Source organism: Mirounga angustirostris, unplaced genomic scaffold (assembly GCF_029215605.1).
Source record: "Mirounga angustirostris isolate CCGP_5_RB_7025 unplaced genomic scaffold, mMirAng1.0.hap1 SCAF_7, whole genome shotgun sequence".
Lineage (NCBI taxonomy): Eukaryota > Metazoa > Chordata > Mammalia > Carnivora > Phocidae > Mirounga > Mirounga angustirostris.
In genome coordinates this window covers 22,365,326-22,389,289 of record NW_026991715.1, presented here as the reverse complement: position 1 = coordinate 22,389,289, position 23,964 = coordinate 22,365,326, and the positions used below count along the sequence as shown (strand labels likewise).

Genomic DNA, 23,964 nt, shown 5'->3' with positions numbered 1-23,964 from the left:
ACATCAGCCCTACAGCTTCGAGAAACAAATGCTGTCAACAATCATAGAGCCTAGAAGAGGATCCTAAGCCCAATATGAGAACCAGAGCCTGGAATAACACCTTGATTTCAGCTCAGTGAGACTCTGATCAGAGCATCCAGCCACACCATGCCTAGATTTCTGATCTACAGAAACTGCAATAGTAAATGTGTGTTGTTTCAAGCTGCTAAATTTGTGGTAGATTGTTACATAGCGATAGAAATCTAATAGCAGTCCCTACAACACTGAAACACAATGGCAGGTGGTGGGAGTACAAGAATGAATGAGTCCATGTCTTAGACCATCAGTGTCTTTTGGGGAGCAAGGAGAGGTAAGTTAATAAAGCACTACAATGTCGTGCAGTGATGGCTGGAACTGAGACATGTATAAAACGGCATAGCAACCAGATGAGGAAAGTAGCAAGAAGTCTTCACAGAAAATTAAACTTAAAACTAGGTTTTGATGGTTTAATAGAAGAACTAGATCAGGGCTGAGAAGGAGGAGGAGGTTCCATCCTGAAGGAACAGCATGTGGAAAATAAGAATATGCAGGGCTTGGCATACTTAGGAATAGCAGGTGGTTCTGTGTTGCTGGAGTGAAGGGGAAGGGAGTGAAGGAGATGCAACCAAGTAGATTGGGATCCACACTGTGAAGGACCTCAGGTAATGTGATGCACCCCCCCCACCCCCACCCTTGCAACCATGGCCTCCTTTACTTCCTGCCCTCATCCAGAATAAGCCCTGTAGCTCCTGGTTCTTCAGGTGTATCTGGCCCCTCTAACCCGCCTTCCTTGGTCCTTGTAGACCTCAAGCATGCTAAGCCCAGAGGCACTCTCCAGTAGCCCTGCAGGACATTCTTACCTTCAAGACAACTGGGGAGAGGGGGCCATAGAGAAGATGGCCCACGCATGTGGCTGGGCATCCTGTGTTCCTCCCTGCTCCAGGCACCCTGAGAGCTGGGTGCCCCGCTGTGTCCTAGGGTTGCTGATCCTTCTCCTGGGCCACCAGTTGGGAAAGTCCAAAGTTTCAGAGTCCGCTGAGCTAAGAGACAATCCATGGGCTGGCCTGAGACCTGGAAGTTTGTTCTTTTGGAGCACTTCCGGCCTGAGTATAAGCATATGTTATAGGTGTACAGGAAGTGCAGAGGCTTCGTCCAAACAACAGATTTCTGGCATTAGAATTTCAAACAAGTAAACAAAAACCCATTGATCCTTATAGGGGGTTACAGTGTTGGCTGGACCCAGCCCGGACCCAGTTAAAGGAGTTACCAGAGCGCATAAAGACTGTTGGAGACTGAGAAGACAGGATACTTGAAGGATTTTTTTTTTTTTTTTAAAGAAAGATGTGCTCTTATTTCTCACCAAAGTAAAAGATTGGGATCACCTAATGTCAAGAGAAATGGACGTAAGTGGGGCTCATCAGAAAGCCTGATGTGTGTCCCAAGGTAGGAAGAACACCACGGTCTAACTCTGGGCTGGCAAGTCACGTGAGAGATGAGCTAGCAAGCCACTCCTGCTTCAGAGTGATGGAGAGCTGCGGGTGCTCTGCGTTTGTCCAGAAGAACATGCGTGGATGTTTCTTCCTAGATCAGATGTGGGCCACACGTGAGAGAGAGGGCTGGCTGGGGGAGCCTCAGGACAGAAGCAGAGGTAGAATCCTGGGCTCCTAGGGGCTGAGGAAGTCAGTAGCTGCTCACAGGGAGAGCGCATCTGCCTAAATCAAGGGAACTGCAGGCAAGACACCTCCCGAGAACCCATGAAAGCCTCTGTGAAATGTCTGCTATAAATGGTTACCAGGCCCGGGGAGCTGGAGGTCATCTAACAACTTCAGCGCTCGCTGACAACACTCCCGCCCCTGACCACGTTTTTTGCCTTCCCCCATCTCAACCCTAGAAGAACCAGAGCTTCCAGGAGTGAAGAGAGAAGGGCCTTCCCCTTCCACAGTGTCCCTGCGGCATGTGGCTTCACACTGTGCTCCCTGTAAGACAACTTTAAAGCAAGTTCTAAGTTTTGATTCTGACGTAGGAACAGACAGACAAAACCCAATGTGAAGTGACCATGGGCCTTTCTGTGGCCTGAGAATATGTGAAAGAATCCTGACACTTACTATTGTTTTTCATTTTTATCCTGAACAGAGTAAGAAATTCCCCATTGAGCACATCTTACAGGGAAGGTGGGAGACATGAATAAAGATGCTCTCTGATTGTACTCCACATTCAGAGTATCGATTATATGTGCCGAATGTTGTTTTTTACCTATAAATCTTTAATCAATCTACTTATTAATTCACATTTGAGAGAGGAATATGGTCATGTAACTAAGAATCCTGGAAACCTTCAGCAATCCCTCTGTTTCAACAGCTGAAAAATAGAAAGGCAGATATCTGGAAACATGGCATCTAAAAGGTGCTTTCATTTTCCTACTGTTGATAAGTATCAATGTTCAGTCATTTATTATAGTCATTTTCATACTTTTCCTCTCTGAAATTATGTTTGCAGGCATCAATTTGTTTTTACATAAAGACTAATTTTGGCACAAGCAGCTCATCATAATATTCTCCCACCCCCAAAGGAAATAGTAACATAAACTTCTCTTTTTTCCCTAAGCTAATGCTTTAAAATGGAGTGGATAAACACTGAGTTTGGGACTGCACGTTACCGCTCTTGGTTACAGTGCTGCTTTCTTCCAGATGTCTCATATAACATTAAAAGGGCTTACTGGAAAACATAATCACTTTGGCCGATTTATTGCAGGAAGCAAGGGCTCACTCAGACTAGGGCTGCCTTGTTTGTTTATAATAATGCAGCAACTCATGGAAATGTGACAATGGGAATCCTGGGGCGGGCCTCAGGAAGTACCCTTAGAGAGCCACAGAAACGGAGCCAACCCCCCTTATGCAGTACCTCAGCCTCTTTCTTTCCCTCTTCCCTCCTGACTCACCAGTTCCCCTACTTACTCACAGTATCTGCTTTCTCATAAATGTAGCTTGCTCATGCCCATCATTTCTGCTGATCCTTCTGTTCAGCAATACAGTGATCTGAATCTCCCAGCCTTGCTGTTCTGAAATCCCAAAAGAGGGATTTTGCTCAGCTATATTTTATAGCCAGCCCCCCAAATCATGGTAGCTGATCAGAATGACAGAAGCCATCCTTGGGTCAGGTACCCATCCTGGACCCAGTCAGTTCCGGGAGCCAAGATCAGCTGGTATGCAAATCAGTCACTGCCCCAGTCACTGCCCACTCAGCAGAGATGGAAGGCATGGCTGGCAATGGTCAGTAGCTCAGGTACACATGCAGAAAGTTTAAGAGTATGTCACTCCATTATATTCAAGAGAAATCAAGAGCAATGGTTTAGTAAATTGATTTATATCCTACTCATGGGAGTGATGAGGACTTGAACCAGGGCAATGGGAGTTAGACAGAAAGAGGTATCAGGACATGTTTGGGAGACAAGTCGACAAAACTTCATGATTGACTAGAGGACTGTGGAGGTAGGGGGAGAGTAAGTAGAAGAAAGCATGGAGTTTGGGATGACTGCCAGTCTTCTTGCTGTGGTTATTGAATAAATCCTAGTACTTACTATTCCCTGACACAGAGAGTATAAAAGGAAAGGGAGATTAGTTTTTGGTTGTCCTTGGTGGATGGGAAAGATGGGACATGGTGAATTTGCCATGCTTGTGGGATATCCAGGTAAAGATTAAAGTTGGAAGTTCAAATCAGAGGTCTGGGCTGGAGATGCAGATTTGAGAATACCCAGGATATGGCTGAAACTGCATCCATCTGGCACCGGTGGAAAAAAGTGAGCTAGGACTAAGCCCTGGGAAATACCAAACTTGACCACATGGATAGAGAAAAAGCCAGTAAAGGAAAACAAGAATAAGAGGTGATAGAATGAGGAGTGAAAAAAGGTCATGCAATTTGTATTCTTTGCTGCCTTTGATTATATGATAGCACCAGGCACTATTCTGAGCAGGGAGGATAGAGCAGCAGATAGTCAAGGGTCCTACTCACGGGCTTGCATTCTAGAGGGAGAGAAAAACAATAAAGTTATTACATCAATGGAAAATAGCCATATCTTGAAAGTCAGAAAAGCTTTTCCCAGAATAGCTATATCAAAAGAGCTAGGATGAAGAATTAAAAGAAGACAGTGGATTTGAAAATTATATAGGTCCTAATCCCAAGAACCTGTGAATGTTACCTTATATACAAAGGGACTTTGCAGATGCCATTAAGTTAAGGATCTCGAGATGGTGAAATTATCCTAGATTATCCAGGTGGGTCCGAAATGTAACCACAGGTGTTCTTATAAGAGGGAGACAGAGGGACTACAGAAGAGAAAGCATATGATAGGACAAAGGAAGCAAGAGGCTGGAGTGATACAAGAAAGGGGTCATGAGCCAAGGAATGTAAGTGGCCTCCAGAAGCTAGGAAAGGCAAAGAAACAGATTCTCCCCTAGAGCCATCAGAAGGACGACACCCTGCCCAGTGAAAGTGATTTAGGACTTCTGGCTTACGGAACTGTAAAAGAATAAACTTGTGTTGTTTTACACCACCAAGTTTGTTGTAATTTGTTACAGCAGCAATAAGAAACTAGTACAAATGGTAACTCGACTGTATTGAGAACAATTTTGGTGGGGGAAAGGAAGAAGATACAGCCTGAAAGAAAACTGCAGTAGGATGATGAGTGGAAAGGTCAGAAAAGATTACTGAATATCTATCTTCAGGAAGTTTTCAAACATAACTTGTTTAAAAAAGACAACTAAGAGAACAAAAAGCATCAGAGAAGAGCTGAGGACTTGATTAACTGATTAGCTCAATACCCAAAAATGACAAGCCATGTTGGGAAGTACCATAACCTTCAGGCCATCTTAGAAGAGCTAAGCATTCGGGCAGCAGAGTTCAGGGGTTTCCAGAGTGACTCGGACACTGGCGAGTAAACCATGGCAACCCATCCTCATCCACAGACGCAGGTACTGGACCCGACCCAGGGCTCTTGTTCAGCACAGAGACCAGAATACTTTGACACTGTGACCCAAAATCCTGCACCTGGCACAGATTTTATCTCTATTAACACAGAAATCCATGAGGAACATTGAGGCACAGCCAACAGAGAATGGTCTCATCTGGCTGGTCGTTCATTTAGGCACTGATGTTCAGCATTTTACCTCCCCTCTCAGGTTCAAAAAGGATGAGTACCAAAGCCAACGTACTTTGGAATTATAAAGGCTACAAGGACATAAACCTTCAGGAGAAGGGGAAAACATTAAAATCATACAAAAGATGGAGAAGAAAAGCTCATAGAAACAGTGCCAGCCAATAGATTAGACACAATAAGAAGAATCTAGCCACAAACCCACACTGAGTGTCAAAGCCATCTTTCCCTCATGCCCAAATGTTATATTTGAATTATTCCTGATGGAAAGCTTTCACCCTTAGAAACAAGGTAGGACTAAGATTAATTGAAACTTTTCTTAATAATTCAGAAACACCAAGAAACAGAGAGGATTCAAGTTAAAGGCAAGTTCAGCCTATGGCTACATTGTGCTACTCACCATTCCACAATGCAACCCAACTCCCCTGAGAACCCCTGGTGGGCTTTACTGCAGCACTGCATTGCATAGAAGACCCTGGCAATGATCCCAGGTCCTCTTGACAAAGTCAACCCATGCCCTGCCCACTAAGGGAGGAAAGAGAGAAATGAACCATGGGAACCACTTCCCTCAAAACTGGGTTGAAATGTACAAGTGCATCATCATGGGACTAAGTTAAACTATCAGCTGAGAAACTCCCTTGTTCCTTGACCAGGCAAAGGAGGTACTGTCATATCTTTTTTGTTAGGAATGTAATGCTAAGAAGTAAAAATGGGCATTCATGACCTGGTTTAAACAACAACAACAAAAAAAGAGGTGTTAGAAGTTGGAAAGGAACTGCCAAGGAGCTAAGTTTCAGGATTTAAGTCCACCTCCCTCTATGTTCTCTTTGTAAAGTTAGCCTCAAAGTAAGGCCCGCATCACTCTTTTAAGGTCGGTGGAGATTAAGACATTCAGCAACCAGATTGTGGGATTGATTCCCATTGTGATTGCTGACTTCTAGTATCAGACTTTTGTTCTGCATGACAGCTCCCATCTTGCCAACTAGCAAGATTCTTGAATTTGGCAAGGATCCTGCTCTGTGAAGCATTTTCAAGTTGGAGTTTTTAGCAATGCCACATTTCTCTAAGCCAATAATAAAGAAAAGGTTGAGAGGGCAAAGGAAACCATGGAGTTCTCACCTAACAGCATAAAACAACTTCCCAAGCGGCAGGTGCAGGCCAACATGTCCAGGGTAATCATAGTCTTGAGTTAATGAAGGTTTTTTGTGTTTTATTTTTTAAATTTCTTTACCTTACCAAGTAAGTGCAATAGCTAAAACGTAATTAGCTATCCCCCCTCCCTTAGCTTGATTCATTTAAAGTGGTATTTTCTATTTGTATATGTGTGACTACATAAAAAACACAGGATTGCATTTCTTGATATGTTTTATAACCTCTACACAAAGTGAGACCAAAGAATGCCTTCAGGAGAAATAAAGGACACTGCTGTCATTCTACATAAATTTTTCAGGAGTAAGCAAGAGTGGAACAGATAATTACAAATACTGAGAAAGAAGCATCACTTTGCCAATGGTGCAGAGTCTACAATTATGTGCAATTCCCTACTTAGACTTTTTAGTTATGTTCAAAATTGAAAAAAAGATAAATGACTGGAAGGAGCAAAGAGAAAGGGGGAACTTGAAACACTGAAAGCAAGGAGTTCATTGAAATGGAGATGTCGCCTCACCTTAAGGGGGCAGGTAAGAGTTTGGTAGTCCCACGGGCACTCTACTGTCATTTTTTTTTAAAACCATGGATTTGGGATCCTTATAATCTTCCTTATTGTTCTGAAGTCAAGAATGGTTTCTTCTGCTCACAAAACATGATCACTTTTCATTGATTTTTTTTTTTTAATGCTCTGACTGGTTTTGCATATCTGGAAAAGATACATCTTCAACCAGTAGAAATAAATCTCCTTTTTCTTCTCTGCCAAATCCATAATATGATCGTTTTCTATCACTGACAGCACCATCAGATAAGTAGACGTGCCTTGCTTAATTAGAAGTGTGCTGAGATTTTTAGTAGGAACAAGAACGTAGCTAGAGACCCAGATAAAGACATGTTCAGCACACCCTACAAATTCTTTTCGGTTCTGTCCTGGAGGTGTCCCCTCAAGTCCCAGCTTGACTGTGGGACCCATTCAGGGCTGACATCCTCCCAAATCAGGTGTCCTATGGAGGGGAGAAAGGAGGACTTTAAGATGGGTTGCCGCAGGTGACGTTTAGATGAGACTAGAAGGGTACAGGGTGTTGGTCTCTTCAGATCCCTGGGGTCTTCTCCAACCCCTCACACTAGAGATGAGTTTACACCAGAATAAATTGGGGAAGGGGAGGCATATCTGAAAAGGAGCAAACCATAGTATCACTCAAAGGCATCAGAAAATAAAGTTTGAGATTCTGCAACAGCACAGACTTTTTTCTTACTGCCTTTCATCATTTGTCAGTAAAATGTAGAAAAGAAGGGGAATAACAGTGACACCACCTAGAGTTGTATGGCATTTTCTATTTTTCCCCAACTTCTATTTTTTAAACTACATATTTTATTCTTTCAGCAATCTGTGATATAAATAGAGCCAGTATTATTATCCTTATTTTTGAGATGAGAAGAGTGAGGCCCAGAAAGAGGAAGCGACCTCCATCAGGTCATGCAGTGAGTCAAAGATGGCCCAAGGAATAATACCCAGTTCTGTTCTCATTTAATCCAGAACATTTACCCTACTGGCTTTAAACATCCCTTTCCTCCTTCGTTCTCTGGTGGTGGTTCTCTTTTGAAAATGATCCTTCGCCAGCTGTGGAGTGAAGATGGATCCATGTTCAGAGTTGTGGAGAACTGTTGTTTAAAGGCCCCCCAAGGGGCCTGTTTCCATTGCTTACCTGCAAAGCCAGTGTTTGAACCTGTGATGGAAGTCCCTTAGAGGCGTCTGCTGGGATTCCTCCCACCCGAGACTGCTGTAATTAGCTCTGCTAACAACTGTGATTGAACGGGGCTTGTTGTAGTCATTGTTCACTGACAGACACAGGTAAGAGCCACATCTCAGCAAGTGGTGTTCTAAATGGTGTTTCCTGCTTGGTTAAATTCATGTACGGCACTTGTCAGCGATGCTATTCCCACACAAGTGTCATTGCCAATGCCTTCCAGGGCCCACGAAGATTCCCAGGGGATGCAGTGCCATGCAGTGGGAGAGACTGTTTCTATTTGACCTTGCCCAGGATCTGGCTGCCTCTCCTTCGTATGGAAAACATAGGTGTGGCCTGGCATGATTAAGGGAAAAGGCAGTCTTGGTCTTCTGATCCTGAAGACTCCCACATTTTCCGATCTCTCCTATAAGAACACTTGTAAATGGAAGTTATAATGTGTGGTACATGCAGCCTATGCTTTTGAGACTGTGCTCTTATTAGAAGCAAAACAAAATGCTGCTTATGAACACCTGCCGGTGAGGACCACGCCAAGAGGCAGCGTGGGTGTTGGATGAGAGGTGTTGCCCTGGCAGTAAATCCAAGTTGCTCACACCAAAGGAAGTGTTTCTAGGGAAGCTATCTGAGCAAGAGGTAAATACTTAGTCATTCAGAGTAGGCCATAAATGAGTGCTGCTTCTCCAACAAGGGAGGGTCTGATTCCAAAGAGCTTAAAAAATGGTTGGATAGCATTTCTCTCTTCAATCCATCCTTTTATTCACAATATACATTCCTTTGTTAAGAAATAAAAGTCTCTGTAATCAAACTCTTGTTGGCTAGTTATTAGAGAACTATAATTTGTGTGGGTGGTGTTATTTCAACCATAGTTTTTGCATTATGATTCTAAATAACTTAATAAAAAAGGACTCAGGCCCTTGTATGTTCTAAAATACTGTGCTGTATATATCCTGTGCCTTCTTACCTCCTCCCCAGGGCCACCAAATTTTAAGATTCGACTTCTTAAGCATTTCCTCTCATCTGTCTCCTTGTTTCAGTGTTCAACGCTCTTGGCACAGTTGAGGGCTTCATCATCTCTTGCCTATGTGTTGCACAAGCCCAGCCTCCTCAATGGTCTCCCCTGCTCACTGGCCTCCCAACCCCATCTCCCATCCACCTACCTTATCACCACCTCCAATTATCCTTCCAAATCACGGGCCTGATCAGACCACTTACCAACCCATCATGGCTCTCCATTGCCTACAAAAATGAAGACCAAACCACAGACTTCGGCATGGTAGTAAACGCCTTGCATCTAGTCCGCATGTACTGTACCATGCATATATCCTAAATCCCATGGATTCCAGATAACTGCATTTGCATGAAAGCATCATCACTTTGACTCTATCTCGGAGCCTTCTTTCCTCACAAAATCACCCTTTTTGTCTCAACTTAACACACATTACCTCCAGGAAAATTTCCACCCTTTCTTCCAATCCAAATTAATCAATCACTCTCTCCTCTAAGTTCGTACAGCACTAGATATATGTCTATGTATATATATGCTTTCCTGGGATATAATTCATGTACCACACAATCCACCGATTTAAAGGGTACAATTTAATGGGGTTTTTAAAGTATAGTTACAGAGTTGTATATCCATCACAATTTTAGAACATTTTAAATTTATTTTTTTTTAGGGCGCCTGGGTGGCTCAGTTGGTTAAGTGACTGCCTTCGGCTCAGGTCATGATCCCAGAGTCCCGGGATCGAGTCCCGCATCGGGCTCCCTGCTCAGCAGGGAGTCTGCTCCTCCCTCTAATCCTACCCCTTCTTGTGCTCTCTCTCTCACTCTCTCTCAAATAAATAAAAAATTAATTAAAAATAAAATAAAAATAAATTTATTTTTTTTAGATTTGAGAGAGAGAGCACGCATGTGAGAGAGAGACAGAGAGAGACAGAGCACAAGTGGTGGGGGGCAGAGGGAGAAGGAGAAGCAGGCTCCTCGCTAAGCAGAGAACCTGACATGGGGCCCGATCTCAGGGCCCTGGGATCATGACTTGAGCAGAAGGCAGACGTTTAACTAAGCCACCCAGGTGCCCCACAATTTTAGAACATCTTAATCACCCCAAAAAGAAACCCAGTACCCATTAAGAGTTCCTCCCCATTTCACCCTCCCCCAGCCCTAGGCAATCGTAATCTACTTTCTATCTCTATAGATTTGCCTATTCAGGACATTTCATATAACCGGAATCATGCAAAATGTGGTTCTTTGGGACTGGCTTTTTTCATTTTACATATTTTTTTCAGAGCTCATCCATGTTTTAGCATGTATCAGTACTTCCTTTCATTATATTGTTGAATAATAGTCTGATGTTTGGATATACCAGGTTTTATTTTTTTTTTTAGATTTTATTTATTTATTTGAGAGAGAGAGAATGAGAGAGAGCACATGAGAGGGGGGAGGGTCGGAGGGAGAAGCAGACTCCCTGCAGAGTAGGGAGCCCGATGCGGGACTCGATCCAGGGACTCCAGGATCATGACCTGAGCCGAAGGCAGTCGCTTAACCAACTGAGCCACCCAGGCGCCCTATACCAGGTTTTATTTATTCATTTTTCAATTAATGACATTTGGGTTGTTTCAACTTTTTAGCAATTATGAATAATGTCTCATCTACATTTTGATTATCATTCAGTATGTATGGCTTACTATTACAGGGTTTTTGTTTGTTTGGCCTGTGTCTTTTTTATCACTTGTTGATAAACTCCTATGGACAAAGAACATTATTTCACTCTGTAATTTCCACATGGCAAGTATTCAATAAATGTCTGACGGATGGGTGAATGGGCAGATATTAGAGTTTTTTACTGTTGATTATTATACAGGGTACTCCAAATAAAAATATTAGAGTGGAATCAGTAATAACCCAAGAAAAGACACAATAAATTTACCCAGTATATTATAACAAACATGGGTGGGTCTTAAATAAACTTTAATCTCGGCCCTATCTCCTGGAATTCCATACATGGATACACAGTTGAGTCTTTCAGGGAGGCAGTTCCTTTGCTAATAACAGTTGTGAACTAGGTAGACAGAAGCCTGGAAGACGCTAGACTTTTTCTCCTAAATTGACTCCATGATGTCTTGTTGCTCTTGGCTTGTCTGAGGTTATTATTATAGTCCAGGATAGTGGTTCTCCACCCTGGCTGAGCATCAGAATCCCCTGTGGAGCTTTTACAAGATACAAATTATCTGGGTCCCGCCTCCCAGATTATGATTCTACAGCTTGGGTAGGGGCCCAGGTGCTCACATGTTCTCAAAACTATAAAGACATTTCTGACGCATAGCCAGGTTCAAGAATTCCTATATCAAAAGTTGCCCTGAGGTTAAAAAGAATTAATCATATAGAGTGTGTATGAGCACTTTACTCCTAGAGAGTATTTTACTCATCCTGGGATCATGCCCATTAATACTACCTAATGTTTATAAGGCACTTTTTATTTGGAAAGAGCTTTGCAGTCATCTTTTATTAGGTAGGCTTGCATGCTGGGTGACCTGGTACAAATCACATAATCCCTTTGTGTCTTAAATTTCCTCAAATGTAAACTGTTGGCTGTAATACTGACCCACCCTCAACGGGAGACTAATGGGGGACTTTAAGGCATTCAGCAAACATAAAAATATATGCTTATTAGATAGGTATGAAGTCCTAGTCACAGCCTTTTAAAATGAAATACATACCAAAATAAACTTGAGCCTTTCCTGCAACCTTTGTCATCATCTCAAAGATCCTTTCCCAACACCACAGTTTGGCAATGCTCCCTTTGTGACTATAGTCACAAAGAAAGACAGAGCTAATCATGGCAGCAAATATGTAAAACATCCCTGAAATAAAGTTTGTTAACCTTCTCATTTATCATTCATAATGCAATTTAGAGATTATATCTAAAAAATACCCTCTTCTGAAAAATATTCTTAGAAAATATTTGTGCATGTTCACACAAGACTTGAAGCTGATGCTATATACTCACTGTTGATGTTAAGCCTGAAGGTGCTTTCTAGTTTGATGGTTGTTTTTTATATGGCTGTATTTAGCCTCTTCTCATCTCTCCCACGTGGCTGAAAGAATATATAGTCAAAATGAGACTTTGAGACCTAGTTCAAGTTGGAGGTGGGTGAGATTGCGAGGCAGAGTAAGTTTCCAATCTTGGAACCAAACACAGGTCTTGTAAGGATAGTGACCCACAACTAAGGGCTCATTTGCAATATATTTTCAGCTTCTTTGAAAAGGGAATCAGAAAACAGATGCGGTGTTTCCTTTTTCCATTTGGCTTTGAAAGGGCCACAAAACTTTAAAGGGCCAGGTCCAATTACATATTTCAATTCATTTACTGAATGGTTTCTGTGCCTCTGAATGGGAATTAGTACCCTCATGCCCACCACAACTGATTTGAGCTATGAACTAAATAAGCATGACCTTTCTGGGGACACTTGACCTTGACTGTGCTCTTTTTCTTTGGGCTCCTGAGGGTTTGGTTGTATTCCCAAGGGCAGTTGCCTGCTTTAGTTAAGCTCAGGCTCAGGACCTGCTAACAATTAAATTCTATTAAACAAATCTTTATTGAGTATTTATATCTGTGGATGGTATACTGTAATGCTTACTGTGGAGGCTACAAAAAGTTCCTTGAGATGCTCTAACTCAATGACCTTAGGTCCCTTAGACAGGACAACACCAACAACCTCCCCAAAAAGACTCCCAAGGTTTAGTCACCTGACATGCCAGTTTTCAGAGGAATCCTAGACTGGCCTTCAGCAGACACCAAGATGAAATGTCATTAACTTCTCACACAATATTTTGCTACCTGCAGTACCTTGTCAGACCTTGTTCAGAATTCAGAAGTTCCTGTGAGAAGAGCCTCAGTGCAGGGAGTCTCACTGGTTGGGAAAGTCATCTGTTATGCACAGTTATTGTTTTTAAAATAAGGTTAACTCTAGCATGTTTCTACATCAATCATCTTTCAGAGTTTCAGGATTTTTGCTGAACATCTTAAGGGGAGAAAGAACCACACAGGCTTCATTTCAATAGTTAGGAGAAATTAATGCTAATACATGCCTTCAATGGGATTCACTTTGGTATCCTGAACATTTTCTTCCATCAATATGGAAAATCCCCAGAAGTATGTATTGTGGATTTTTTCTCTGTAAAGAGATGCAAATGGTTACAATAAGTTGTGTGATTTCCTCTGAGTCTTTCAAAGTTCTGTTTTTTCTTTATCTCAAGGTAAGCATCCCTACTTTGCAGATCTAGAAGCCAAGACAACATGGATTAGTTTCCTCACTTTCCTCAGTGAAACACAGACAACCTTGTCCCAGACCACTGCTCTCCTTGAAAGCACAGGAAAAACTTATGTCATTTTAAGACAGAGGAGAAATCAGATACAATTTTCTGGTCCAGTGCTTGTTTTCTGTGTCTTTCACATGGACTCCTTAAGATCTTAGATGATATTTAATGATCCTTACATGTTAACTTTACTTTCTTTGAACTTCTTTAAGAAACAAACAAAAAACATGGAAAACACTCAACTATTTACTTGTGAATCTCTATGACTCGGGTCATAAAATACAATCCAGGCAAAGCCAAACAAGGCACTAGAGGGTTGAGAGACAAGGAGAATGTTATACATTGGATTTAGGATTTTGAAATGCCCCGTTTCAGTGGTTTCCTGATTGTCTTCATGTAGAGGGTCAACACTGGTCTCTCATTTGTAGCAGGTATTTTGCTTTAGAGGAAGACTTCTCTGACTGATCATGGACAGGGATTTTCCAAAGAAACTTCCACAAAACCAGCTCAATGAGAAGCACCCTATTTAACAAATGTTAAAATTTTCGGTTTCACTTTTTATGTCACCTAAGTACACACCCACCACCTGAGAGCATCTCTTTATTTCTTTACAGGAAGATTTAAATAAGCAATCTGTTTCCTTTCTAAGTATTTTTGGATTAACAATAATACTTCTCTCACTTGTATTTTAGTCCTGATGATTAAACAGTAAAAATGCTAATTAGTAGCCTGTATCTGGAGAGGAAAAGCTATTTCTTGATGGGCAAAATTCAAGCTGAGATGGAGACCTCACAGGGCACTACGATAAATGGGTTGGGCTGCATGCTAAGGGAAAGGATTAGGGACTGAATTGACCAACTCCAGAGAGAGATTCTGGCTTAATGGAAAGATTAAGCTGAGATCCAAATATATTACAGATACTCACAAGACTAAAGTTATCAAAATGCAGACATTTGTTGTTAATTGGAGAGCACAGAAAATAGGGGGAAACATCCTGTGTCTTTCTTTTTGACCCGCAGCTGACTTTAGAAATCAAACAACCTACACGTTAAGAAATTCATTTTCTTTTTCTCCTACTTACTTTTCATTTCTGGAAAGACACTGAGCTAGGGTGAAGGGAACACAGTTAGATGGGCGTTGTGAGTACAATATATCAGAATCTGCACCCCTTCTTCCCATAAGTTCCTATGAGAAAGTCAAAGGTGATGCTTTCAAATTCCACATCTGTCAGTTATTAGCTCCATGACGGTGGGCAAGTCTGAATTTCTAAATACATTAGTTTTCTCATCCACTTGAGGAGGAAAAATAGTATCTCGTCGGAATGCTGCGAAAGTTAGAAAAGCCACTGTATGAGAAAACATCAGGAGACTAAGCGTATATTAGCACTCAGTACATGTTAGAATAATGAGGAAATGGAAGTCAGAGAGGAATCAAGCTCCCATTGCCCACAGGCTAAAATCTATATATTTAGCTGGGTATTCAGTGTGCTAGAAAATCTGCTCCTTTCTCCTCACCAGCCCTTTTCTGACAACTGTCCTGCTGAAGTCAAACATTCTCCAGTACGACTTGAATTTGCTTGCCTTCCTGTCTCTGTCTCTGGCATTCTGACCACCCTCAGCCTCCATCTGCCAAAATTCTACCCATCTCTCAAGGGCCACATATCCCACTATCTCCAGGAATCTTAGGGGACTCACCTTCTCCTCCTCTAAACCCTGGTCCTTACTGTCTAGAGACATAATCCACAAAACACTTATTGCCCCAGCAGACTCCCGGCAAGGAAGAAACCACAAATATGGTTTCCATCGCTGTGCACCCCACACCATGGTGCCTTGCCAAGGGTAGGTGCTGAATAGACTCGTGATTGAATAAATGCATGATTTCTCACCCTGCCCCTGTTGTGTTCTTGGACAAAACACTTTGCCTCCTTCAGTCTCAGCTGCCTCAGCTGTGAACAGAGGATAACAGCATGGATGTACTCCCCAGGTGTGCTGGGAAGAATAAACCAATGACTGAAGAGCAATTTGAAAATGTAAAATGAAATGCTATATATAAATGTTACATAATCAAAATCATTTCCTTCTGTATTATGTTTTATTTGGCTTTATATCTTGGGAGTCCTTTGTGGGTTTCAGAATCTCACAGATGCAAAACCATCCACATTAGCACCTAAATTCTCTTGGGTAATAAACGATTATGTGTATTATAGCTCACGGCTACTTTTCCCTGGCATACTTACACATGAATCTGTCATAATTTGGGGTATTCATAATAACTAATGATACAATTCATTTCTAAGGGATAATCCATTTTTTTCCTTCTTTAGCCAGTTACTGTTCCCATACTGCTGTCTCAAGGGAACTAACTTCCATTACACCCCAAATCCAGATGATGAGCACACTGTTTGGAAGCCGAAATTGAGGAGCTTACAGTCTTGAGACCTGGAAAGTGGTTTGGGGTTTTGAAGCATTGCTTGTTTTCTATGGTTCTTTTTGTCCCCAATTCTGAATCCCTCGTTCCCTTTATTATAATGTATGGGTTACCAAGTGCTCAAGGCAGCCTGATTTCCTAGGTGCCAGGAAAGATTGGATTAGCTCTTTCCACAGGAAAACAGGCAATGCTAGTTTAAAATACTATTACTAAAAGAGGCTTCTGACTTTTAGTCCACTGCAGGATATGAATCCTAGAATGGTCCCTCCACGAAGATAGCAACTCTGAGGAAGAAGAGACAGGAGTAACATAAGAGGGTGATCGTGAGCATCAAGTAATTCGATGAAAAGACATGGAACAGTGCAGGACACATGGTGAGTGCTCAGTAAATATTAGGAATTGTTGTCATTGGCAGACGGCCCACTATGAGCCCAGCCCTGTGCTAAGAGTTACAGAGAGCTTCTCAGTTGAGATTTATAACAAGCCAATGAGGAAAACTCAACACTCTTCATCCCCACCCCATTTGGCTCAGAGAAGCTCAGCACTCGTCCAAGGTTCTCTAAGTTAGGAAGCAATGAAAGAAAATCCAACCTTCAGTCTATCGTGTTTCTAGAGCCCATATTCTTTGTCCCCTTTCTTAGAATACCCTACTATTCTAAGGGTTGGGAGTCTATTTTTCCTCCCTGGAGTACATGGACCCCTCCCTTTCCAAATTCCTCAGTGTTACTCATTCTGTTATGAAGTTTTAAAATTAAGAGTATTTTTTAATCTCTTCTAGTGGCCTTTTGGCCAATATGTGTAGTTTTATGTATCAGGCCATTTTTCCAAGACCATTCTAGTCTTTCATCAGACTTGTACTCATAGTGGCATCGATTTTTTAAAAAAATAAGTAAGTTCAGTGTAGTTTTTCTTCCATGTACGAGGAAATCCCATGTTTTTGTAGAATGGAGGTTTCCCTTTCCCATGCATTTCTGTGACCACATTTCTACTTGGTTGGACCTGTGGCAATAACGCTCACAAGGGGCACGTGCACCGTCATTTAAATGCATGAGACATCATTGTTTTGTGGGTGGTAGCACCCTGGCTGCAGACATCGTGCCAGAGCAATCCCTCTGTTACAAAACATCTCCTAGTTGTGGTGTGCAAACTAACACCATACTTGAGTTTACAAAATCGCCTACATGATATTTTGTCCTCTATATGGCAATTAATATTTCAAAGAGCCTTATCACGAGTTATCTCTCCTCTCTGTGAAATTAGTCAGAAGTATCACTGCAGTTTCATAGTTGGGAAACTCAGGTATGGGAAGGTTGCCTGTATGGCTTGCCTGTAGTCTTACAACGAACCTACAGCATAGCTGGTATTAGAATCTGCTGCTTCTGATTGCATTTCTTTGCTAAGGTCTTTAGCTCAGCCTGTTCAAATTCTGAATAATTTTCAAAGTGAATACATGTTCAGAGAGGTGGTGGAAATGGAAAAAGAGGGAAAAATAGTATTCACTTAAGCAAAGCTTCCAAAAACATTTGTTATCAAAGAACAAGGATTGTGAGGGCCCTTTTTCCTCATTTCCATTTATAGAATGAAAGGACAATAATCCAATGAGATTAAAATGAATAGAAATTCCAAGTGTAGAGAGGAATTGTTCTGTCCACACTATTTTCCTATTTCAACATCATTTTGTTCTTTTCAACAGTCACTACTGCTATAAATGTCATGCACTTGCAGTGCTTTGTAACCACTGTCACCGTGTCCCCCTTAAGCAACTAAACAGAGGGGGCCAATTCTGCCACTGTGGTTTTATGGTGAGGAAGCAAGAGTAAACGGAGGTTAAGTGATTGCCAGCAGCACTCCAAGCTCAGATCAGAACTCACGGCTCCTAGCAGTCACATCCCTTTGAAATTTAGAAGATTCCAAAATATTGTTTCAATGTCAGAGATGGGTGACAGTGCCTGAAGGCAAATTTGCTCACCACCCACACCACCACAAATGGACCAGCCCTGCTTCCACGATTTCACATCAAACTTCTCATTCCCAAGCCATTCCACAAACTTCCTCATCCCTCTGAGGGAAAGAAATTTCCTTCAGTGAAACAGGTTAGTACTAAACAGGTGACTTCTATGTCCAGATTTCCATGGTTTTCTGTTTGTTTCATACAGATAGGACTATAATGAGTTCTTACGCAAGTAAGAGATCTCCTTTTCCCTTGCAGAATATGGAGATAGCCGAAACTCAAGAGATCATTGGGAGAATGACAGCCAAAGGAGTAAGTCTGTGCCAGAGGGATAAACTCTTGTCAAATACCAATTAAAACAGAAGATGGTATGAAATGTGAATGAGGGGCACCTGGGTGGCTCAGATGGTTAAGCGTCTGCCTTCAGCTCAGGTCACGATCCCAGGGTCCTGGGATCGAGCCCCACATCGGGCTCCTGGCTCAGCGAGGAGCCTGCTTCTCCCTCTGCCTCTCTCCCTGCTCATGCTTTCTCTCTCTCTCTCTCTCTCTCTATCTCTGTGTCTCAAATGAATAAATAAAATCTTTAAAAAAAAACTAAAAAAAAAATGTGAATGAGTCTAGACGTGCTGTCTCCTATGTGTCATCCATTCGATAAAGGAAAATGAAACCAGTTACTTGTCCAAGAACCCATGGACAAGGATGTCTGTATGAAACAAACAGAAAACCTTGGTAATCAGGAAACGGAAGTCTCTCGTCTAGTTCTGACTTATTTCATAAAAACAAATTTCCTATTTCCTTTTTTCATCATCTAACATAAATACTATATGTAGCAAGTACAGTCAACAGCCGATGTTTGGCTCCTATTACCAAGGTGATTTTTAAAATAATCACTAGCATCTGTGAAAAACCTTCACAGGGTGTTAATATGATAAACACTGTTGGCAAACTTTTTCTCTAGTTATATTCAGGAAGAGGGGAAAAAAAGAATCCAAGGAAATACATTTTTCCCCTGATCCTCCCATCCCAACCTAGGCAGAGACCTGGTGTGTATTCCATTCAGGTGGTCTACAGCTAATTCCTTGTGGGCAAATGCCATTCTCTAAGCAGCATGGTAAGCAACTGTTGCAACTGAATGGAATGGACTCCTTTGCCTGTACCGGTCTTTTGATCCACTAAATGAGGAGGGGTTTAAAGACATGCAATTTCTGCATCACATATCAATTTTCAGGGCCTACTAAGGACTGTCCAGACCCAGATTTTCTTGCCTTCCTTATGGGCCTTTCCCCACTGAGACAGGGAGCTGAGGAGGTGCCACTTGAAACTCAAACCAGGCCCGAGCTCACCTCAGAGCTGTAGCCTTCCCTGCTGGAGGGGCCATTTCACTTCCTTTCAGCTATAGGCCTTCTGCCCTCCGTCTTGCCAGGCAGTCTCATCGGAAATTGCTCAGGAGAGCTGAGCAGGTCCTTAGGAGGTCCTCCAGAGGGCCAAGCTGGCACTGAAATAACACCTGTAAAGGTCCTTGGTCCCTCACACATGAGAAACTAAAACCTTCAGGACTCCTGAATCTGAGGGAGCCAATGGTCAGTGAGGAAGCTGTCGGGGCACCAGACGGCCTGACCCTTTTCCTGCCCTGCTTAACTTCCATTTACTAACATGGTTTGAGTGCCTATCTGATGGCAGGCGCAGTTCCAGGTACGCAGAGGCCGCTATGCACCCAAAGCTGAGGTCTGGGGCTTGCTAAGATTCTAGGCCTCAGCCTGGAAAGCAACGCCCAACCCTTTGCTTTCGGGCTTGTTACACCCACAGCTCCGTATGTGTGTATGCTGCAGCCAAGGTAAGGGCTTAAAAACAGGCTGAAGAGCCTACCCGCCCACAAAAGGAGCGGCAGTGACCCGGCCGCCCAGAGCCCACAGAGCCTCCTTCTTCAGCCGCGACCGGCCCAGGGAGCTCAGGCTCCTCCGGTGCCCGCCGCTAGGGAGCTCCCGGAGCTCGGTCCCGGCACTTCGGAAGGGGCAGGGGCCGTGAACGTGCATCGTGGGACCAAGGTGGCTCGCTCCGAGGGGTTCCTGCCCGCGAGGATGGGCGGTCCGGGCCCTCTGGCGGACCCAAGGAACAGCGGCAGCAGGAGCCGCGCTGCGGCCGCCTCCCCACAGGGCAGCCCGGCCCCAGGGTGGGTCTCGGGGGCTCCGGCGCCGTCTAGCGCCCGAGCCTCCCTTCCACCCCCGGGCTCTGCCCAGGTGCCTCAGGCACTTCGGGTCGGGAAGGGAGCCTGGGCGCCTGGTCGGGTTCCCTGCCGCTGGTGGTAAGACAGCGGGGCTGAGGAGGGGACGTGTAAATGAACTTTCCAGGAGGTCCGCAGAGTCGGAGTTTCGTTTCGGAGAGAACCACCAAACCGCAACCACAACCTTTTCCAAGGAGCCCGGAGCTCCCAGGTTCGGGCCCGGGCCTCCAACTGTGACGGTGTGATGCGGCCCGGGACTCACCCTCTTTGGGTCTCGGTTTCCTCCGACCGCTGGGGCTCCTTCGGGGCCGCCAAGTTCGGCGCCTCCCGCGGACGCCAGGTGTGGGCGTTGCCGACCCGGAGTCGGTCCGCGGGCGGCCAGGCTTCTCGCTCCACAGCTCGCCGACACTCCGCGACCCCTAGGGGTCTCGGTGGCCCCAAACCTCTCTCAGCCAGGGCCTCCCGGGGCCGCCACTTCCCTCCCGAGGCACCCAGATCCCCGCGCAGCCGTCCCCACAGCGCCAGTCCGCAGCCCCGCTTCCCCACTGCAGCCAACTTCCCCGCCGCCGGCGCGTCTCCGCGCCAGCCCTCGGCTGCGACCGATTGGACGGCGGCGGCGGGGCGGAGCCGGGCGCTCGGCCCGGCCCGCGGCCGCCCGGATTCCTGGAGTCACCGCGATTGGCTGCGGGCTCCGCCAGTCACGGGTTAAAGGCGCCCCGCCCCCGCGGGGGCCGGCCCAGGACTGGCTCCGCCCCGCCCGCCGCGCGGCCCCGCCTCCCTCCGGAGCCCGGTAGCCTCAGCCCGGCGGTCCGCCTCATTCGCTGAGCAGGTCCATGAATTGTCAACGCGTTCCGGGCGGCTGCTGAGCCGGGGCGCCCGCCGGGCTTGTCGTGCTCCCTCGGAGGTACCTGCCCGGACCGATGTGCGGGGTCCGCTAGGGCGAGAGCAGTCGCCGGTTCGCGGCAACTTGGGATTCGGGACCCGCAACAGGGGCGTCGGTTTGCGATCCGGACTCAGCGAGGAGGGTGAGTGGCCGCGCGCGAGGCGAGCGGCTCCCCTTGGCGCTGTTCGGCGAGCGGGGGGCTGGGGGGGAACTGGACGGGTCTTGGCGGGCGTCGGTGCGTCGGTCCGAGCGTGGCCGCTGTGGGGAGGTCAGGGCCAGGTGGGATTTACTCCTTGCGGGTATCCCCACTCCCGAACTTGTTTCAGAGAGTCGCAGCTCGGTCCGGGACGCGGCTCTGCGTTCTCACCAACTTGGCATGTTCTAATTGCCATCATTAGGTGGGGCCCGGGGACGCGTCCCCTCGCCCTCTGCGGCGGCGACACGCGCGCTGGGGGCGGCGTCCGTGCAGTTCCTAGATGGCTTGAGGACAGGTTTCTGAAAAATTAACCCCGCGCGGGAGGCGGTGCGGCGCGGTGACCCGGCGGAGGTGTCTGGTCCGTAGCCTGAGCCAGCGACCATCGTCTTTGGGGTGGGTCTTCAGCGGTCAGGGAACTTAAGTGACTAGCTAGGTTCTGTAAGGGGGCGTCAGTGCCTTGCAATTACTGAGAGGAATTGACAGCACGGATCTTAAACTTTGTAAAGTAATTACTTTCTATTAGCACCTGTATCCCCATCCCTCATGAGGTGCTCGGACCTCCGCATCACCTGCAAGCTGTGTCCGAAGCACTTCCTTAGGACCAGGGGGAGCTGCTGTCTGTCCCAGTGCAGGGAGCCCTGGAGAATCCGAGACGAGACCGTGAGAGGGACCACCAGGCTGGTCGGTTGGTGTTTAAGTGATGAAGTTGTGACAGGAACTGACAACACAGGATTCAAGGTTAAACCTGACACTTCGTCTGTGACTCAGTCTGGGATATTTTTCCTCTCTCTGTCGTAATGATAGGGGCTCAAAGCAGCTGGTTTTTCTGAGGGCAGTTACATACATGTAGTTTGTATTATGTGTGGACCAAATAAAATTAAATATAATGTTTTCTTGTAATTCTTCTTGGATGTGAATGAGAGCTTATTGAGCGTCCTAGAGACTTGGGGTACACAATTTGGGAATATTTTGATCTGTGAAAATATATAAAAACGTTGAGAGCTATGACTATTCATGCTTGTATATGCATATGTAGATGTGCGTGTGTGTATAAAATTGATAGGTGAATAAGAAATATATGGAGGGGGAAACAGCCTTGAACTTGCTCTGGTGGGGGGAGATAGACCCTCCGATCTATGGGGTGTATGATGAGGGTGTGCGTATGCATGTCTGAATCTGCCTGGTCTGTCTGGATCAGTGTATATGTCCATGAACTTTATGAGCATTTAGTTCAATACCATTCGGTGCAGATTCCGAGTTCCTGTTTTATAGCCCAGCAGCCGCCAGCCGGCCCATCTGTTAAAACATAACATGTACACTTCAGTCACTTCAGTTGGAGCACTAGGGTGGAGCGTGGGTAGGGGGCAACCCTTAGTAGGAACAACATGCTACAAACAAAGACTGCCTCTCAAGTTCTATTTTCATTCAATATTCAGCCTGTACTTGTGATTTGGTGAGGAAGAAAAGGAGTGTTTGACTCTTCAGGAATGGCAAACTACATTTTGTGAAATAATTTTAGCCATGGTTTGGGAAAGGGAGTTTATAAGAGAAAAAATGAAATCCTTCTAGAAAAGAAATGTGGTGCTTGTCACATTACCATGCAACACTGGTTTACTGCTTTGCAGTAGTATGTATATCAGAAACTGTTTTCTTTTGCTTCTTAAGAGAATGCATTAAAACTGAATTGTTTTGCACCAAAAAAAAAAAAAAATCCTTAATAGAAGTAAACAGAGCTTTATTGCAGAGGCTATTTAATCTACTAGAGTTAAGACTGCCTTAGTAATTCTAATGAAACATGTTTTTAGGAATTTATAACCTGGATATAAATTCATGTTCAGCCTAATCACTGGTTGCAATGGTTCACAATTTATAGTTTAAGAAATAATGAAAGACCTTTATCACAAAAATTCTGATGACTAAAAGGGTATGGGAGGAGTATAACAGCTTAATAAGTTCCTGCAGCCAAGTAACTGATACTTAAAAGAAGTATACATTTCTTTAATAACATAATTACTTCTGGTGACAAAATAAGGGCAATATTTTTGAGAGGCATAGTTGATAGTTTTCCCAATAATTTTATGCTCATAATTACATTTTAATAATGGTGTTTATTATTTATTATATGTGGGCAGAATAAACTGGAATGTTTCTTAAGAACTCATCACAAGAAGTATTGTTTTCATTTTTATGGCAATTAAAACATTTTGGGGAAAATATGCCTATCTCTAATCTGTGAGTGTATTTAAATTTCTGATGGACTACAAAGACAAAATAATTCTCCTGCCTTGATATGGATCATCGGAATCAATTAGGTTGGTCCTTAGAAATTCAGTTTGAGGGCTGGACTCTGTTCTCTGGGATTTGATTCAGGAGTCTAGGGTGGGGTTTAGTAATCTGTATTTTGAACAAGCACCCCCCAAGTGATTCTGATCCCAGGGTTCCCTTCACCACATTCTGAGAAACAGTGGAATGGTGTTTATGATATAAAAGGATGATCATAGTCTGTGGGTTAATTTAACAAGTAATTGTTCTGGTATTTCCAGATGGCATTTACCAGCCTTATGAAATTTATAGGCAACATTCTTTAAACTGATAAGAACAGATACTACACTTGATCTTAGCCAAAAGGCCGAGAAGCGATATAGGCAACATTCTTTAACACCCTGTCCTCAACAATGGCACCTTTGGTTCTGTGTTCAGAAGTGTTTTTGGAATCCTCAGCTATCTCTATTCCAGGTTAGCCCCAAGTCTAAGGAAGTCTCTCTGGAGAAGCAAGGTAATTTAAGACCCCTCCCCAGTCTTAGTCCCTCTGTTCTGTATTCCAAGTCCAGTGGGTTTCTGGGGTGCTCTCAGGGGACTTTGCCAGTCATAACTCACATGGTTGGACACTTCTCCCTGGAGAATAGAAG

At 44.3% G+C, this 23,964-nt stretch overlaps 2 protein-coding genes and 1 pseudogene across 6 annotated transcripts in view; 1 reads left to right on the top strand and 2 right to left on the bottom strand.

Annotated features, from left to right (window-relative positions):
• MEGF10 (multiple EGF like domains 10) overlaps nucleotides 1-20,569 on the bottom strand; it is a 358,960-nt gene extending 338,391 nt beyond the window's left edge. The window contains exons 1-3 of one of the 2 annotated variants that reach the window (XM_064595846.1): nucleotides 20,239-20,569; nucleotides 13,150-13,235; nucleotides 12,068-12,155 (exon numbers count right to left, since the gene is read on the bottom strand). The gene's annotated coding sequence lies outside the window, so the exon portion shown is untranslated. The remainder of the gene's footprint in view (nucleotides 1-12,067; nucleotides 12,156-13,149; nucleotides 13,236-20,238) is intronic. The other variant, XM_064595847.1, reaches the window with a different exon arrangement.
• A 201-nt stretch (nucleotides 20,570-20,770) lies between these two features.
• The window catches only part of MARCHF3 (membrane associated ring-CH-type finger 3), a 140,144-nt gene continuing 136,950 nt past the window's right edge, over nucleotides 20,771-23,964 (top strand). For 3 of the 4 annotated variants that reach the window (XR_010412984.1, XM_045891981.3, XM_045891999.3), the window contains exon 1: nucleotides 20,773-21,001. The gene's annotated coding sequence lies outside the window, so the exon portion shown is untranslated. Of the gene's footprint in view, nucleotides 21,002-23,964 lie in introns of all 4 variants that reach the window. The other variant, XM_064595845.1, reaches the window with a different exon arrangement.
• On the bottom strand, nucleotides 23,559-23,696 carry LOC135365464 (U2 spliceosomal RNA; annotated as a pseudogene).